Genomic DNA, 18,097 nt, shown 5'->3' on the forward strand with positions numbered 1-18,097 from the left:
AAAAGCAGTACTAAGGGAGAAGTTTATAGCCATAAACACCTATATCCAAAAAATAGAAGGACTTCAAATAAACAACATAACAATGCACCCCAAGGAACTAGAAAAGCAGGAACAAACCAAACCCAAAATTAGTAGAAGGAAAGAAACAATAAAGATCAGACCAGAAATAAAAGAAATTGCGACAAAAAAATGCAAAGGATCAACCAAATTAAAAGTTAGTTTTTTGGCAACCCCATCAAAAAGTGGGCAAAGGATATGAACAGACACTTCTCAAAAGAAGACACTTATGCAGCCAACAGACACATGAAAAAATGCTCATCATCACTGGCCATCAGAGAAATGCAAATCAAAACCACAATGAGATACCATTTCACACCAGTTAGAATGGTGATCATTAAAAAAGCAGGAAACAACAGGTGCTGGAGAAGATGTGGAGAAACAGGAACACTTTTACACTGTTGGTAGGACTGTAAACTAGTTCAACCGTTGTGGAAGACAGTGTGGTGATTCCTCAAGGATCTAGAACTAGAAATACCACTTGACCCAGCCATCCCATTACTGGGTATATACCCAAAGGAGTATAAATCATGCTGCTACAAAGACACCTCCTACAGGCACATTAGGAACAGCAATATGTCAGTACCCCCACTGGGACAGAGCTTCCAGAAGAAGGAGCAGGCTGCTATCTTTGTTGTTTCACAGCCTTCATTGGTGATACTTCCAGGTATGAAGAAAACGAAGGCAACTAGCGTCTGGAGTGGACCCCCAGCAAACCACAGCAGCCCAACAGAAGAGTGAACTGACTGTTAAAAGAAAACAAACAGAAAACAACACAACACCAGGAGGGGCTGACAGACACCTCATACAGGCGGGTGTCCCTCTGGGACAAAGCTTCCAGAGGAAGGATCAGGCAGCAATATTTGCTGTTCTGCAATATTTGCTGTTCTGCAGCCTCTGCTGGTGATACCCAGGTAAACAGGGTCTGGAGTGGACCTCCAGCAAACTCCAACAGACCTGCAGCTGAGGGACCTGACTGTTAGAAGCAAAACTGACAAACAGAAAGGAATAGCAACATCAACAAAAAGGACATCCACACCAAAACCCCATCTGTACGTCACCATCATCAAAGACCAAAGGTAGATAAAACCACAAAGACTGGGAAAAAACAGAGCAGAAAATCTGGAAACTCTAACAATCAGAGTGCCTCTCCTCCTCCAAACGAATGCAGCTCCTCACCAGCAATGGAACAAAGCTGGGAGGAGAATGACTTTGACGAGTTGAGAGAAGAAGGCTTCAGATGATCAAAATACTCCAAGCTAAAGGAGGAAATTCGAACCCATGAAAAAGAAGTGAAAAACCTTGAAAAAAAACAATTAGATGAATGGCTAACTAGAATGACCAATGCAGAGAAATCCTTAAAGGACCTGATGGAGCTGAAAACCAAGGCACGAGAACTATGTGACGAATGCACAAGCCTCAGTAGCCGATTCGATCAACTGGAAGAAAGGGTATTAGTGATGGAAGACAAAATGAATGAAATGAAGCGAGAACAGAGGTTTAGAGAAAAAAGAATAAAAAGAAATGAACAAAGCCTCCAAGAAATATGGGACTATGTGAAAAGACCAAATCTACATCTGATTGGTGTACCTGAAAGTGATGGAAGAATGGAACCAAGATGGAAAACACTCTGCAGGATATTATACAGGAGAACATCCCCAATCTAGCAAGGCAGGCCAACACTGAAATTCAGGAAATACAGAGAATGCCACAAAGATACTCCTCAAGAAGAACAACTCCAAGACACATAACTGTCAGATTCACCAAAGTTGAAATGAAGGAAAAAATGTTAAGGGCAGCCAGAGAGAAAGGTCGGGTTACCCACAAAGGGAAGTCCATCAGACTAACAGCTGATCTCTCGGCAGAAACTCTACAAGCCAGAAGAGAGTGGGGGCCAATATTCAACATTCTTAAAGAAAAGAATTTTCAACGCAGAATTTCCTATCCAGCCAAACTAAGCTTCATAAGTGAAGGAGAAATAAAATACTTTACAGACAAGCAAATGCTGAGAGATTTTGTCACCAACAGGCCTGCCCTAAAAGAACTCCTGAAAGAAGCACTAAACATGGAAAGGAACAACTGGTACCAGCCACTGCAAAAACATGCCAAATTGTAAAGACCATCAAGGCTAGGAAGAAATGGCATCAACTAACGAGCAAAATAACCAGCTAACATCATAATGACAGGATCAAATTCACACATAACAATATTAACCTTACAGGTAAATGGGCTAAATGCTCCAATTAAAAGAGACAGACTGGCAAACTGGATAAAGAGTCAAGACCCATCAGTGTGCTGCATTCAGGAAACCCATTTCACGTGCAGAGACACACATAGGCTAAAAATAAAGGGATGGAGGAAGATCTATCAAGCAAATGAAAAACAAAAAAGGCCGGTGTTGCAATCCTAGTCTCTGATAAAACAGACTTTAAACCAACAAAAATCAAAAGACACAAAGAAGGCCATTACATAATGGTAAAGGGGTCAATTCAACAAGAAGAACTAACTATCCTAAATATACATGCACCCAATACAGGAGCACCCAGATTCATAAAGCAAGTCCTTAGAGAACTAGAAAGAGACTTAGACTCCCACACAATAATAATGGGAGACTTTAACACCCCACTGTCAACATTAGACAGATCAACAAGACAGAAAGTTAACAAGGATATCCAGGAATTGAACTCAGCTCTGCACCAAGCAGACCTAATAGACAGAACTCTCCACCCCAAATCAACAGAATATACATTCTTCTCAGCACCACACCGCACTTATTGCAAAATTGACCACATAGTTGGAAGTAAAGCACTCCTCAGCAAATGTAAAAGAACAGAAATTACAACAAACTGTCTCTCAAACCACAGCGCAATCAAACTAGAACTCAGGATTAAGAAACTCACTCAAAACTGCTCAAATACATGGAAACTGAACAACCTGCTCCTGAATGACTACTGGGCACATAACAAAATGAAGGCAGAAATAAAGATGTTCTTTGAAACCAACGAGAACAAAGACACAACATACCAGAATCTCTGGGACACATTTAAAGCAGTGTGTAGAGGGAAATTTATAGCACTAAATGCCCACAAGAGAAAGCGGGAAAGATCTAAAATTAAAAGAACTAGAGAAGCAAAAGCAAACACATTCAAAAGCTAGCAGAAGGCAAGAAATAACTAAGATCAGAGCAGAAATGAAGGACATAGAGACACAAAAAACCCTTCAAAGAATCAATGAATCCAGGGGCTGGTTTTCTGAAAAGATCAACAAAATTGATAGACCACTAGCAAGACTAATAAAGAAGAAAAGAGAGAAGAATCAAATAGATGCAATAAAAAATGATAAAGGGGATGTCACCACCGATCCCACAGAAATACAAACTACCATCAGAGAATACCATAAACACCTCTATGCAAATAAACTAGAAAATCTAGAAGAAATGGATAAATTCCTCGACACATACACCCTCCCAAGACTAAATCAGGAAGAAGTTGAATCTCTGAATAGACCAATGGCAGGCTCTGAAATTGAGGCAATAATAGCTTACCAACCAAAAAAAGTCCAGGACCAGATAGATTCACAGCCAAATTCTACCAGAGGTACAAAGAGGAACTGGTACCATTCCTTCTGAAACTATTCCAATCAATAGAAAAAGGGAGAATCCTCCCTAACTTATTTTATGAGGCCAGCATCATCCTGATACCAAAGCCTGGCAGAGATACAACAAAAAAAGAGAATTTTAGACCAATATCCCTCATGAACATTTTATTGAGACCAAAATCCTCAATAAAATGCTGGCAAACCGAATCCAGCAGCATGTCAAAAAGCTTATCCACCATGATCAAGTGGGCTTCATCCCTGGGATGCAAGGCTGGTTCAACATATGCAAATCAATAAATATAATCCAGCATATAAACAGAACCAATGACAAAAACCATATGATTATCTCAATAAATGCACAAAAGGCCTTTGACAAAATTCAACAGCCCTTCATGCTAAAAACTCTCAATAAATTAAGTACTGATGGGACGTATCTCAAAATAATAAGAGCTATCGATGACAAACCCACAGCCAATATCATACTGAATGGGCAAAAACTGGAGGCATTCCCTTTGAAAACTGGCACAAGACAGGGATGCCCTCTCTCACCACTCCTATTCAACATAGTGCTGGAAGTTCTGGCCAGGGCAATCAGGCAGGAGAAGGAAATAAAGGGTATTCAATTAGGAAAAGAGGAAGTCAAATTGTCCCTGTTTGCAGATGACATGATTGTATATCTAGAAAACCCCATCGCCTCAACCCAAAATCTCCTTAAGCTGATAGGCAACTTCAGCAAAGTCTCAGGATACAAAATCAGTGTGCAAAAATCATAAGCATTCTTATACACCAATAACAGACAAACAGAGCCAAATCATGAGTAAACTCCCATTCACAATTGCTTCAAAGAGAATAAAATACCTAGGAATCCAACTTACAAGGGACGTGAAGGACCTCTTCAAGGAGAACTACAAACCACTGCTCAATGAAATAAAAGAGGATACAAACAAATGGAAGAACATACCATGCTCATGGGTAGGAAGAATCAATATCATGAAAATGGCCATACCATACCATACCAAGGTAATTTATAGATTCAATGCCATCCCCATCAAGCTACCAATGACTTTCTCCACAGAATTGGAAAAAACTACTTTAAAGTTCATATGGAAGCAAAAAAGAACCTGCATTGCCAAGTCAATCCTAAGCCAAAAGAACAAGGCTGGAGGCATCACACTACCTGACTTCAAACTATACTACAAGGCTACAGTAACCAAAACAGCATGGTACTGGTACCAAAACAAAGATATAGACCAATGGAACAGAACAGAGCCCTCAGAAATAATGCCACATATCTACAACTATCTGATCTTTGACAAACCTGACAAAAACAAGAAATGGGGAAATGATTCCCTATTTAATAAATGGTGCTGGGAAAATTGGCTAGCTATATGTAGAAAGCTGAAACTGGATCCCTTCCTTAAACCTTATACAAAAATTAATTCAAGATGGATTAAAGACTTAAATGTTAGACCTAAAACCATAAAAACCCTAGAAGAAAACCTAGGCAATACCATTCAGGACATAAGCATGGGCAAGGACTTCATGTCTAAAACACCAAAAGCAATTGCGACAAAAGCCAAAATTGACAAATGGGATCTAATCAAACTAAAGAGCTTCCGCACAGCAAAAGAAACTACCATCAGAGTGAACAGGCAACCTACAGAATGGGAGAAAATTTTTGCAATCTACTCATCTGACAAAGAGCTAATATCCAGAATCTACAAAGAACTCCAACAAATTTACAAGAAAAAAACAAACAACCCCATCAAAAAGTTGGGAAAGGATATGAACAGACACTTCTCAAAAGAAGACATTTATGCAGCCAACAGACACATGAAAAAATGCTCATCATCACTGGCCATCAGAGAAATGCAAATCAAAACCACAATGAGATACCATCTCACACCAGTTAGAATGGCCATCATTAAAAAGTCAGGAAACAACAGATGCTGGGGAGGATGTGGTGAAATAGGAACGCTTTTACACTGTTGGTAGGGGTGTAAACTAGTTCAACCATTGTAGAAGACAGTGTGGCAATTCCTCAGGGATCTAGAAGTAGAAATAGCATTTGACCCAGCAATCCCATTACTGGGTATATACCCAAAGGATTATAAATCATGCTACTATAAAGACACATGCACACGTATGTTTATTGTGGCACTATTCACAATAGCAAAAACTTGGAACCAACCCAAATGCCCAACAACGATAGACTGGATTACGAAAATGTGGCACATATACACAATGGAATACCATGCAGCCATAAAAATGGATGAGTTCATGTCCTTTGCAGGGACATGGATGCAGCTGGAAACCATCATTCTGAGCAAACTATCATAAGGACAGAAAACCAAACACCACATGTTCTCCCTCATAGGTGGGAATTGAACAATGAGAACACTTGGACACAGGGCAGGGAACATCATACCCTGGGGCCTGTCATGGGGTGGGGGTGGGGGGAGGGATAGTAACAGGAGAAATACCTAATGTAAATGATGAGTTAATGGGTGCAGACCAACATGGCACATGTATACCTATGTAACAAACCTGCATGTGGTGCACATGTACCCTAGAACTAAAGTATAATAAAATAAAATAAAAATAAAATCTAATAAAATAAATAAAGAGAGGGAGAAAAATCTACCAAGCAAATGGAAAACAGAAAAAAGTAGGGGTTGCAATCGTAGTTTCTGACAACACAGACTGTAAGCCAACAAACATCAAAAAAGACAAAGAAGGGCATTACATAATGGTAAAGGGTTCAATTCAACAAGATATAACCATCCTGAATTATATGCACCCAACACAGGAGGGCTCAGATTAATAAAGCAGGTTCCTAGAGACCATCAAAGAAACGTATACTTCCACATAATGATAGTGGGAGACTTTAGTATTCCACTGACAATATTAGACAGATCATTGGGACAGAAAATTAACAATGATATTCAGGACCTGAACTCTGCACTGGATCGAATAGACCTGATAGATATCTACAGAAGTCTCCATCCAAAAGCAACAGAATATACATTCTTCTCATTGCCACATGGAACATATTCTAAAATCAATCACATAATCAGAAGTAAAATGCTCCTCAGCAAATGCAAAAGCACTAAAATCATAACCATCTCTTGGGCCACAGTGCAATCAAATTAGAAATCAAGACTAAGAAATTCATTCAAACCCACACAATTACATGTAAATTGAATAACCTGCTCCTGAATGACTTTCAGGTAAATAATGAAAATAAGGCAGAAATCAAGAAGTTCCTTGAAATTAACGAGAACAAAGATACAACATACCAGAATCTCTGGGACACAGCTAAGGCATTGTTAAAGGTGAAATTTATAGCACTAAATGCCCACATCAAAGTTAGAAAGATCTCAAGTTAACAACCTAACATCACAACTGAGAGAACTAGAGAACTAAGAGCAAACAAATCCCAAAGCTACTAGGAGACAAGAAATAACCAAAATCGGAACTGAACTGAAAGAGACTAAGAAAGGAAAAATCATTCAAAAGATCAATAAATCCAGGAGGTGGTTTTCAAAAAAAAATAAAATAGACTGCTAGCTAGACTAATGAAGAAAAGAGAGAAGATTCAAAAAAACACAATCAGAAACAACAAGGAGGATCTTACCACTGACCCCACAGAAATACAAACAATCCTCAGAGAATATTATGAACACCTCTATGCACACAAACTAGAAGATCTAGAAGAAATGGATAAATCCCTGGACACATACACCCTCCCAAGACTGAACCAGAAAAAAAATTGAATCCCTGAACAGACCAATAACAAGTTCTGAAATTGAATCAGTAATAAACAGCCTACTAACCAAAAAAAACAAAAACAAAAAACTCAGGACCAGACAGATTCTCAGCTGAATTCTACTAGATGTAGCTAGAAGAGCTGGTACCATTCCTGCTAAAACTATTCCAAAAAACTGAGGAACAGGGACTCCTCCCTAACTCATTTTATGAGGTCAGCATCATCCTGACACCAAAACCTGGCAGAGACACAACAAAAAAAAAGGAAACTTCAGGCCAATATCCTTGATGAACATTGATGCAAAAATACTCAACAAAATACTAGCAAACTCAATCCAGCAGCACATCAAAAAACTTATCCACCATGAACAAGCAGCTTTATCCCTGGGATGCAAGGTTGGTTCAACATACACAAATCAATAAATGTGATTCATCACATAAGTAGAACTAAAGACAAAAACCACACAATTATCTCACTAGATGCAGAAAAGGCTTTTGACAAAATTCAACACTTCTTCATGTTAAAAACTCAGTAAACTAGGTATTGAAGGAACATACCTCAAAATAATAAAAGCCATCTATGACAAACCCACAGCCAATAGCATACTCAATGGGCAAAAGCTGAAAGCATTCCCCTTGAAAACCAGCACAAGACAAAGAAGCCCTCTCTCACCACTCCTATTCAACATATTATGGCAAGTCCTGAACAGGACAATCAGGCAAGAGAAAAAAGTATCCAAATAAGAAGAGAGGAAGTCAAAGTATCTGTCTGCAGATGACATGATTTTATATCTAAGAAACCCCATAGTCTCAGCCCAAAAGCTTTTTAAGCTGATAAATAACTTTAGCAAAGTCTCAGGACACAAAATTAATGTGCAAAAATGACTAACATTCCTATACACCAATAACAGTCAAGCTGAGAGCCAAATCGGGAATGCAATTCCATTCACAATTGCCACACAAAAAATAAAATACATAGGAATACAACTAAACAGCAAAGTGAAAGATCTCTATAAGGAGAACTACAAAACACTGCTCAGAGAAATCAGAGATGACACAAACAAATGGAAAAACATTTCATGCTCATGGATAGGAAGAAACAATGTTGTTCAAATAGCTATACTGCCCAAAGCAATTCATAAATTCAATGCTATTCCTATTAAACTACCATTTTTCTAGTTCTTCAAACAACTAGAAAAAACTGTTTTAAAACTCACGGAGCCCCAAAAGAGCCTGAATAGCCAAGACAATCCTGAGCAAAAACAACAAAGCTGGAGGCATCACACTACCTGACTTCAAAGTATACTACAGGGCTACAGTAACCAAAACGGCATGGTACTGGAACAAAAACAGATACACAGACCAATGGAACAGAACAGAGAACACAGAAATAAAGCTGCACACCTACAACCACCTGATTTTCAATAAACCTGACAAAAGCAAGCAATGGGGAAAGGATTCCCTATTCAATAAATGGTGCTGGGGTAACTCACTAGCCATATGCAGAAGATTGAAACTGGACCCCTTCCTTAGACCATTTACAAAGATTAACCCAAGAAGAATTAAAGACTTAAATGTAAAACCCAAAACTATAAAAACCCTGGAAGACAACCTAGGCAATACCACTCTGGACATAGGAATGGGCAAAGATTTCATGATGAATACACCAAAAGTAATTGCAACAAAAGCAAAACTTGAAAAACGGGATCCAATTAAACTAAGAGCTTCTGCACAGCAAATGAAACTATCAACAGAGTGAATAGACAACCTACAGAATGGGAGAAATTTTTTCCAAACTATGCAACTGAGAAAGGTCTAATAGATAGCATCTATAAGGAACTTAAATTTACAGGAAAAAAACAACCCACTAAAATTTGGGCAAAGGACATGAACACTTCAAAAGAAACATACTTGTGGCCCACAATCATATGAAAAAGGCTCAGCATCACTGATCATTAGAGAAATTCAAATCAAAACCACAATGAGATACCATCCAGAATACCATCCAGATACCAGTCAGAATGGCTATTATTAAAAAGTCAAAAAATAATAGGTGCTGGTAAGGTTGCAGAGAAAAAGGAACACTTATACACTCTTGCTGGGAGTGTAAATCAGTTCAACCATTGTGGAAGACAGTGTGGCAATTCCTCAAAGACTGAAAAACAGAAATACCATTTGACCTAGCAATCTCATTACTGGATATATACCCAAAGGAATATAAATCATTCTATTATAAAGACACGTACATGCATATGTTCATCGCAGCACTATTCACAAGAGCAAAGACACAGAATCAACCTAAATGCCCAACAGTGGTGGAATAGATAAAGAAAATGTGAAGGCCAGGCGCAGTGGCTCACAGCACTTTGGGAGGCTGAAGTGGGCAGATCATAAGGTCAGGAGTTCGAGACCAGCCTAGCCAACATGTCAAAAATCCCGTCTCTACTGAAAATACAAAAAAAATTAGCCAGGCGTGGTGGTGGGCACCTGTAATCCCAGCTACTCGTGAGGCTGAGGCAAGAGAATCCCTTTAACCTGGGAGTCAGAAGTTGCAGTAAGCCAAGATCGTGCCACTGCACTCCAGTCTGGGTGACAGAGTGGGACTCCATCTCAAAAAAAAAAAAAGAAAGAAAAGAAAGAAAGAAAGAAAGAAAAGAAAAAAGAAAATGTGATATATATACACTATGGAATACTATGCCACCAGAAAAAAGGAATGAAATATGTCCTTGCAGGAACATGGATGGAGCTGGAGGCCATAATCCTTAGCAAACTAACACAGGAACAGAAAACCAAATACCGCATGTTCTCACTTATAAGTGCAAGTTAAACGATGAGAACACATGGACACATAGAGGAAAACAACATACACTAGGGTCTACTGAGAGGTGGCGTTTGGGAGGGAGAGGATCAGGAAAAATAATGGGTATTAGGCTTAATACCTGGGTGATGAAATAATCTGTACAACAAACTCCCATGATACAAGTTTACCTATGTAACAAATGTGCACAGGTACCTCTGAACTTAAAAGTTAAATTTTTTTTAAAAAATGAGGAGATCCAAATAAAATCAGAAATGAAAAAAGAGACATAACACCTGAGACCACAGAAATACAAAGAATAATTAAAGACAATTATGAACAACCATATGCCAACAAATTGGAAAACCTACAAGAAATGAATAAATTCCTGGACAGATACAACCTACAAAGATTGAACCATGAAGTAATAGAAAACCTTTAGTAAAGCAATAATGAGTAATGACATCAAAGCTGTAGTAAGAAGCTTCCCATCAAAGAAAAGCCCAGGACCTGATAGCTTCACTGCTGTATTCTACCAACCATTTAAAGAACAATTACCAATTATACTCAAATTCTTTAAAAAAAAAAAAAAAAAAAAACTGGAAAGGAGGGCATACTTCCAAACTCATTCTATGAGGCTGGCATTACCCTGATACCAAAACCAAACAAGGACACATACAGAAAAGAAAACTATAGATCAATATCACTGACAAACCTAGATGTAAAAATCCTCCACAAAATAGTAACAAATTTAACAACACGTTAAAAAGATAATTCACCATGATCAAGTGGAATTTATCCCAGGGATGCAAGGATGGTTCAACAAATGCAATCAACATGATATACCACATTAACAGAATGAAGAGCAAAAACCATATGATAATCTCAAGACATAGAAAAAAGCATTCAATAAAACCGAACATCCCTTTATGACAAAAACCCCCTCATGCAACTGGATCTAGAAGGAGCATATCTCAAAATAACGAAGGCCATGCTTGACAAACCCACAGCTAATACTCTACTGAAGAGGAAAAAAGTCTTGATCCTCTAAGATGTGGAACAAGACAAGGATGCCCACTTTCACCACTTTTATTCAACATAGTCCTGGAATTCCTGGCTACAGCAATTAGGCAAAACAAAGAAATAAAGGGCATCCAAACTGGGAAGGAAGAAGCTAATTATCCTTAATCACAGATGACATAATTTTATACTTTAAAAAAACCTGAAGACTCCATGAAAAAAACTGTTAGAAGTGATAAATAAATTCAGTAAAGCTTCAGAGTACTGAATCAACATACAAAAATCAGTAACTTTATATATGTCAAAAGCAAAAAATCTGAAAAAGAAATTAAGAAACCAACCCCATTTATAATATCTACAAAGAATATAAAATACCTAGAAATCAGTTGAACCAAGGAAGTGAAAGATTTACACAAAGAAAACCATAAGACACTGATGAAAGAAATTGAAGAGGACACAAAAAATAGAAAGATATTCCATGTTCATGGATTGGAAGAAATAATATCATTAAAATGACAATACTGCACCAAGCAATTTACAGATTCAATGCAACCTCTATCAAAATACCAATGACATTCTTCACAGAAATAGAAAAAACAATTCAAAAATTTACATGGAAACACAAAAGCCCCCAAATAGCCAAAGACATCCTGAGGAAAAACAACAAAGCTGGAAGCATCCCACTTCCTGACTTCAAAATTTACTACAAAGCTATAGTAACAAAATCAGCATGGTCCTAGCATAAACAGGGACACAGACCAATGGAACAGAATAGAGAACCCACATATAAATTTATGCATTTACAGCCAGCTCATCTTCAACAAAGTTACTAAGAACATACAGTGGGAAAAGGACAGTCTCTTCAATAAATGATGCTGGGACAACGGGATAACTATATGCACAAGAATGAAACTGAGGAAGTGGGGCGGAGCTGAGATGGCTAACTAGAAACAGCTACAGTGGGAGGCTCCCACCAAGAAGAACCAAAACAGCATGCAAATCCTGCATCATTAACTAAGGTATCCACATTCTATCATCAGGACTGACTAGGTGTTTGGTGTGACCCATGGAGAGCAAAGAAAAGCAGAGTGGTGCCTCAGCCCACCTGAGAGCCACATGGGACAAAGGGAGCCCCCACCTGCAGCCAAGGGAGGTGGTGAGCAGTCGTGCTACCCAGCCTGGGAAACCATGCTTTTTCCATGGATCTGTGCAACCTGCAGATCAGGAGATCCCACTCATGAGCCCACGCCACCACCAGGGCCTTGGGTCCCAACCGCAGAGCTGTGCAGATTTTCAATAGCCAATCAGCTGGAGTCTGCCTAAGACAACTGAGCTCCACGGGGAAGAGACAGCAGCCATCATGCAGCTGCCTAAAATGACTAAACTCTGGGGAAGCAGCAGGGGCTGGGGGCCGGCGGGAGAAGGGCAGCAGCTATCACTGCAGGTGCAGACCGCCATTTTTCCCCTGCTGGTGCTGGGGAAACTAGATGGCTTGGACCCAAGAGGTATTCCCCACAGCACAGCACACCGCCTATGGCAGATCACAGCCAGAGTGCCTCTTTAGGCCAGACCCTGACACATCCCTCCTCACTGGGCAGGACCTCCCTGCAGGAACTTCAGCAACTCTAGCCGGGGGCTTAGGGACAGAACTGTGCTCTCCCTGGGCCTGAGCCCCTAGGGGGTGGAGTGGCCATGGTCTCCATGGACCAGCAGACTTCGTCTTTCCTTCTGCTAGCTCTGAGGAATCTGAGCAGACCAGACGAGTGGGTTTCCCCCCAGTGCAGCACACCCCCTCCACCAAGGGGCAGCCAGCGTGCTTTATTAAGTGGGTCCTGGATCCCATGCCCCCAACAGGGGTCACCAGACACCTTATACAGAGCATTTCTCTTGGCATCAGGTCAGTGCCCCTTTAGGACAGAGATCCCAGAGGAAGGAGCAGGCTCCCATCTTTGCTGTTCTCCAGCCTCCTTAGGTAACATCTCCAGGTGTGAGAGGGACCCAGGTGAATAGGGCCTGAAGTGAAACCCCAGCAAACCACAGCAGCCCCACAGAAGAGGGGCCTGTTAAAAGAAAAACAAACAAACAGAAAGCAACAACAGCATCAACAAAAAGGTCTTCACAAAAACCCATCCAAAGGTCAGCAGCCTCAAAGATCGAAACTAGACAACTCATGAAGATGAGAAAGAATCAACGAAAAAACGCTGAAAACTTAAAAAGCCAGAGTGCCTCTTCCCCTCCAAATGATCACAACACCTCTCCAGCAAGGGCACAGAACTGGGCAGAGGCTGAGATGGATGAATTGACAGAAGTAGGCTTCAGACAGTGTGTAATAACAAACTTCACTGAACCAAAGGAGCATGTTCTAACCTAATGCAAAGAAGCTAAGAACCATGATAAAAGGTTACAGGAGCTGTTAAATAGAATAACCAGTTTAGAGAGGAACAATATGACCTGATGGAGTTGAAAAACATAGCACGAGAACTTTGTGATACAAGTATCGATAGCTGAATCAATGAAGCGGAAGAAAGAATATCAGAGCTTGAAGACTATCTTGCTGAAACAGAGCAGGAAGACAAGATTATGGAAAAAAGAATGAAAAGGAACAAATAAAACCTCTGAGAACTATGGGACTACATAAGAAGATCAAACCTATGATTTATTGGAGTACCTGAAAGAGACAAAGAATGGAACCAAGTTGGAAAACACACTTCAGGATATCATCCAGGAGAACTTCTCTAACCTAGCAAAACAGGCCAACATTCAAATTCAGGAAATACAGAGAACCCCAGCAAGATACTCCATGAGAAGATCACCCCAAGAAACATAACCATCAGATTCTCCAAGGTCAAAATGAAGGAAAAAATGTTAAGAGCAGCCAGAGAAAAAGGCCAGGTCACCTACAAAAGGAATCCCATCAGACTAACAGCAGACCTCTCAGCAGAAACCCTACAAGCCAGTAAAGAGTGTGGGCCAATATTCAACATTCTTAAAGAAAAGAATTTCCAACCCAGAATTTCATATCCAGCCAAGCTAAGTTTGTAAGCAAAGGAGAAATAAAATATTTTTCAAACAAGCAAATGTTGAGGGAATTTGTCACTGCCAGGACTACCTTGCAAGAGCTCCTGAAAAAAGCACTAAATATGGAAAGGAAAAACCAGTACCAGCCACTGCAAAAACACACTGAAGTGCAAAAACCAATGACACTTTGAAGAAACTGCATCAAGTAGTCTGCAAAATAAGCAGCTAGCATCATTATTACACGATCAAATTCACACATAACAATTTTAACCTTAAATGTAAATAGGCAAAATGCCCCAATTAAAACACACAGACTGGCAAATTGAATAGAGTCAAAATGAATTGGTGTGCTGTCTTCAAGAGACCCATCTCATGTGCAAAGACACACATAGGCTCAAAATAAAGGGATGGAGGAATATTTAACAAGCAAATGGAAAGCAAAACAAAAGCAGGGGTTGCAATCCTACTTTCTGACAAAACAGACCTTAAACCAACAAAGATCAAAAAAGACAAGGGCAGTACATAATGGTAAAGGGATTAATTCAAGGAGAAGAACTAACAATTCTAAATATATATGCACCCTATACAGAAACACCCAGATTCATAAAACAAGTTCCTAGAGACCTACAAAGAGACTAAGACTACCACACAATAATAGTGGGAGACTTTAACACCCCACTGTCAATATTACACAGATCATCAAGACAGAATATTAACAAGGATATTCAAAACTTGAACTCCGCTCTGGATCAAGTGGGCCTGATGGATATCTACAGAACTCTCCATCCAAAGAAAACAGAATATACATTCTTCTCAGTGCCACATGGCACATACTCTAAAATTGATCACATAATTGGAAGTAAAACACTCCTCAGCAAATGCAAAAGAACTGAAATCATAACAGTCTCTCAGACCATAGTGCAATCAAATTAGAACTCAAGATTAAGAAAGTGACTCAAAACCACACAACTACATGGAAATTGAACAACCTGCTCCTGAAGGACTCCTAGGTAAATAATGAAATTAAGAGAGAAATCAAGAAGTTCTTTGAAACCAATGAGAAAAAAAGAGACAATGTACCAGAATTTCTGGGATGCAGCTAAAGCAGTGTTAAAAGGGAAATTTATAGCACTAAATGCCCACATCAGAAAGCAAGAAAGATCTCGAATTGACACCCTAACATCACAAATAAAAGATATAGAGAGGCAGGAGCAAACAAATCCAAAAGCTAGCAAGACAAGAAATAACTAAGATCAGAGTGGAACTGAAGGAGACAGAGACATGAAAAACCCTTCAAAAAAAATCAATGAATCTAGGAGCTGGTTTTTTGAAAAAAAATTAATAAAATAGATAGACCATGGGCAACCCGCTCAGGTCCCCTTCCATGCTGTGGAAGCTTTGTTCTTTCACTCTTCACAATAAATCTTGCTGCTGCTCACTCTTTCAGTCTGCACCACCTTTTAAGAGCTGTAACACTCGCCGTGAAGGTCCGCGGCCTCATCTTGAAGTCAGTGAGACTATGAACCCACCAGAAGGAAGAAACTCTGGACACATCTGAAGGAATAAACTCCAGACACACCATCTTTAAGAGCTGTAACACTCACCACAAAGGTCCGTGGCTTCATTCTTGAAGTCAGCGAGACCAAGAACCCACCAGAAGGAACCAACTCTGGACACAGCAGGACATGAGACTTCTAGTGCTCACTCAGAATCATTTCTGCACCAACCATGGCCATCTTTGTGGAGCTCAGTACCAAAGCCAAGATGCCCATTGTGGGCCTGGGCACTTGGAAGTCTCCTCTCGGCAAAGTGAAAGAAGTGGTGAAGGTGGCCATTGATGCAGGATATCACCACAATGACTGTGCCTATGTCTATCAGAATGAACATGAGGTGGGGGAAGCCATCCAAGAGAAGATCCAAGAGAAGGCTGTAAAGCAGGAGGACCTCTTCATCATCAACAAGCTGTGGCCCACTTTCTTTGAGAGACCCCTTGTGAGGAAAGCCTTTGAGAAGATCCTCAAGGATCTGAAGCTGAGCTATCTGGACGTCCATCTTATTCACTGGCACAGGGATACAAGTCTGGGGATGATTTTTTCCCCAAAGATGATAAAGGTAATATGACCGGTGGAAAAGCAATGTTCTTGGATGCCTGGAAGGCCATGGAGGAGCTGGTGGATGAGGGGCTGGTGAAAGCCCTTAGGGTCTCCAATTTCAACCACTTCCAGATAGAGAGGCTCTTGAACAAACCTGGACTGAAATATGAACCAGTGACTAACCAGGTTGAGTGTCACTCATACCTCACGCAGGAGAAACTGATCCAGTAATGCCACTCCAAGGGCATCACCATTATGGCCTACAGCCCCCTAGGCTCTCCGGATAGACCTTGGGCCAAGCCAGAGGACCCTTCCCTGCTGGAGGATCCCAAGATTAAGGAGATTGCTGCAAAGCACAAAAAACCACAGCCCAGGTTCTGATCCGTTTCCATATCCAGAGGAATGTGATTGTGATCCCCAAGTCTGTGACACCAGCACGCATTGTTGAGAACATTCAGGTCTTTGACTTTAAATTGAATGATGAGGAGATGGCAACCATACTCAGCTTCAACAGAAACTGGAGGGCCTGTAACATGTTGCAATCCTCTCATTTGGAGGACTATCCTTTCGATGCAGAATATTGAGGTTGAATCCGTGGTGAGATTACACAGGGGATTCTCTTTCTTCACTGAAGTGTGACATCTCCACTCAAGTCCTATTTTAGCCAAGCTTATCTGAGATCACAGTGAACTTCGTCCTGTTGTAGGCCAGAATCAAGGTGCTGTTTTAGACATTTATTTCTGTATGTTCAACTAGGATCAGAAAATCACAGAAAAGCATGGCCTGAACAGGCAAATGACAGTTTTTTCCACTTATCTGATCTGAACAAATGTTTGTCAAGCACCAGAAACTCTGCCAACACTGAGGATGTAAAGATAAATAATAAAAAATAATGATTGTAAAAAAAAATTGATAGTCTGCTAGCTAGACTAATGAAAAAGAAGAGAGAGAAGAATCAAATAGACACAATAAAAAATGATGAAGGAGATATCACCAATGACCCCACAGAAATACAACCAACCATCAGAGAATACTATAAACACCTCTACGCAAATAAACTAGAAAATCTAGAAGAAATTGATAAATTCCTGGACACGTACACCATCTCAAGACTAAACCAAGAAGAATTCGAATCCCTGAATAGACCAATAACAAGTTCTGAAATTGAGGCAGTAATAAATAGCTACCCACCAAAAAAAAAAAAAAAAAAAGCCCAGGACCAGATAGGTTTACAGCCAAATTCGACCAGAGGTTCAAAGAGGAGCAGGTACCATTTCTTCTGAAATTATTCCAGACAACTGAAAAGGAGGGACTTTTCTCTAACTCATTTTATGAGGCCAGCATCATCCTGATACCAAAACCTGGCACAGATACAACAAAAAAAGAAAATTTCAGGCCAATATCCCTGATGAACATTGATGCAAAAGTCCTCAGTAAAATATTGGCAAACCAAATCCAGCAGCACATCAAAAAGGTTATCCACCATGATCAAGTCAGCTTTATCCCTGGGATGCAAGGCTGGTTCAACATACACAAATCAATAAATGTAATTCATCACATAAACAGAACTAAAGACAAAAGTCACGCAATTATCTCAACAGATGCAGAAAAGGCCTTTGATAAAATTTAACATCCCTTCATGTTAACAACTCTCAATAAACAAGGAATTGATGGAACACATCTCAAAATATTAACAGCCATTTCTGACAAACCCACAGCCAATATCATATTAAATAGGCAAAAGCTA

The 18,097-nt window shown here is 39.9% G+C and overlaps 1 protein-coding gene and 1 pseudogene across 1 annotated transcript in view; one reads left to right on the forward strand and one right to left on the reverse strand.

The window, feature by feature from the left end:
* Positions 1 to 18,097, reverse strand: part of CTNNA3 (catenin alpha 3) — a 1,903,490-nt gene that overhangs the window by 1,874,101 nt on the left and 11,292 nt on the right. The gene's annotated exons all lie outside the window — the stretch shown is intronic.
* LOC129480555 (aldo-keto reductase family 1 member B10-like) lies at positions 15,962 to 17,234 on the forward strand (annotated as a pseudogene).

The sequence above is a fragment of the Symphalangus syndactylus genome, chromosome 4 (genome assembly GCF_028878055.3).
Source record: "Symphalangus syndactylus isolate Jambi chromosome 4, NHGRI_mSymSyn1-v2.1_pri, whole genome shotgun sequence".
NCBI classification, from domain to species: domain Eukaryota; kingdom Metazoa; phylum Chordata; class Mammalia; order Primates; family Hylobatidae; genus Symphalangus; species Symphalangus syndactylus.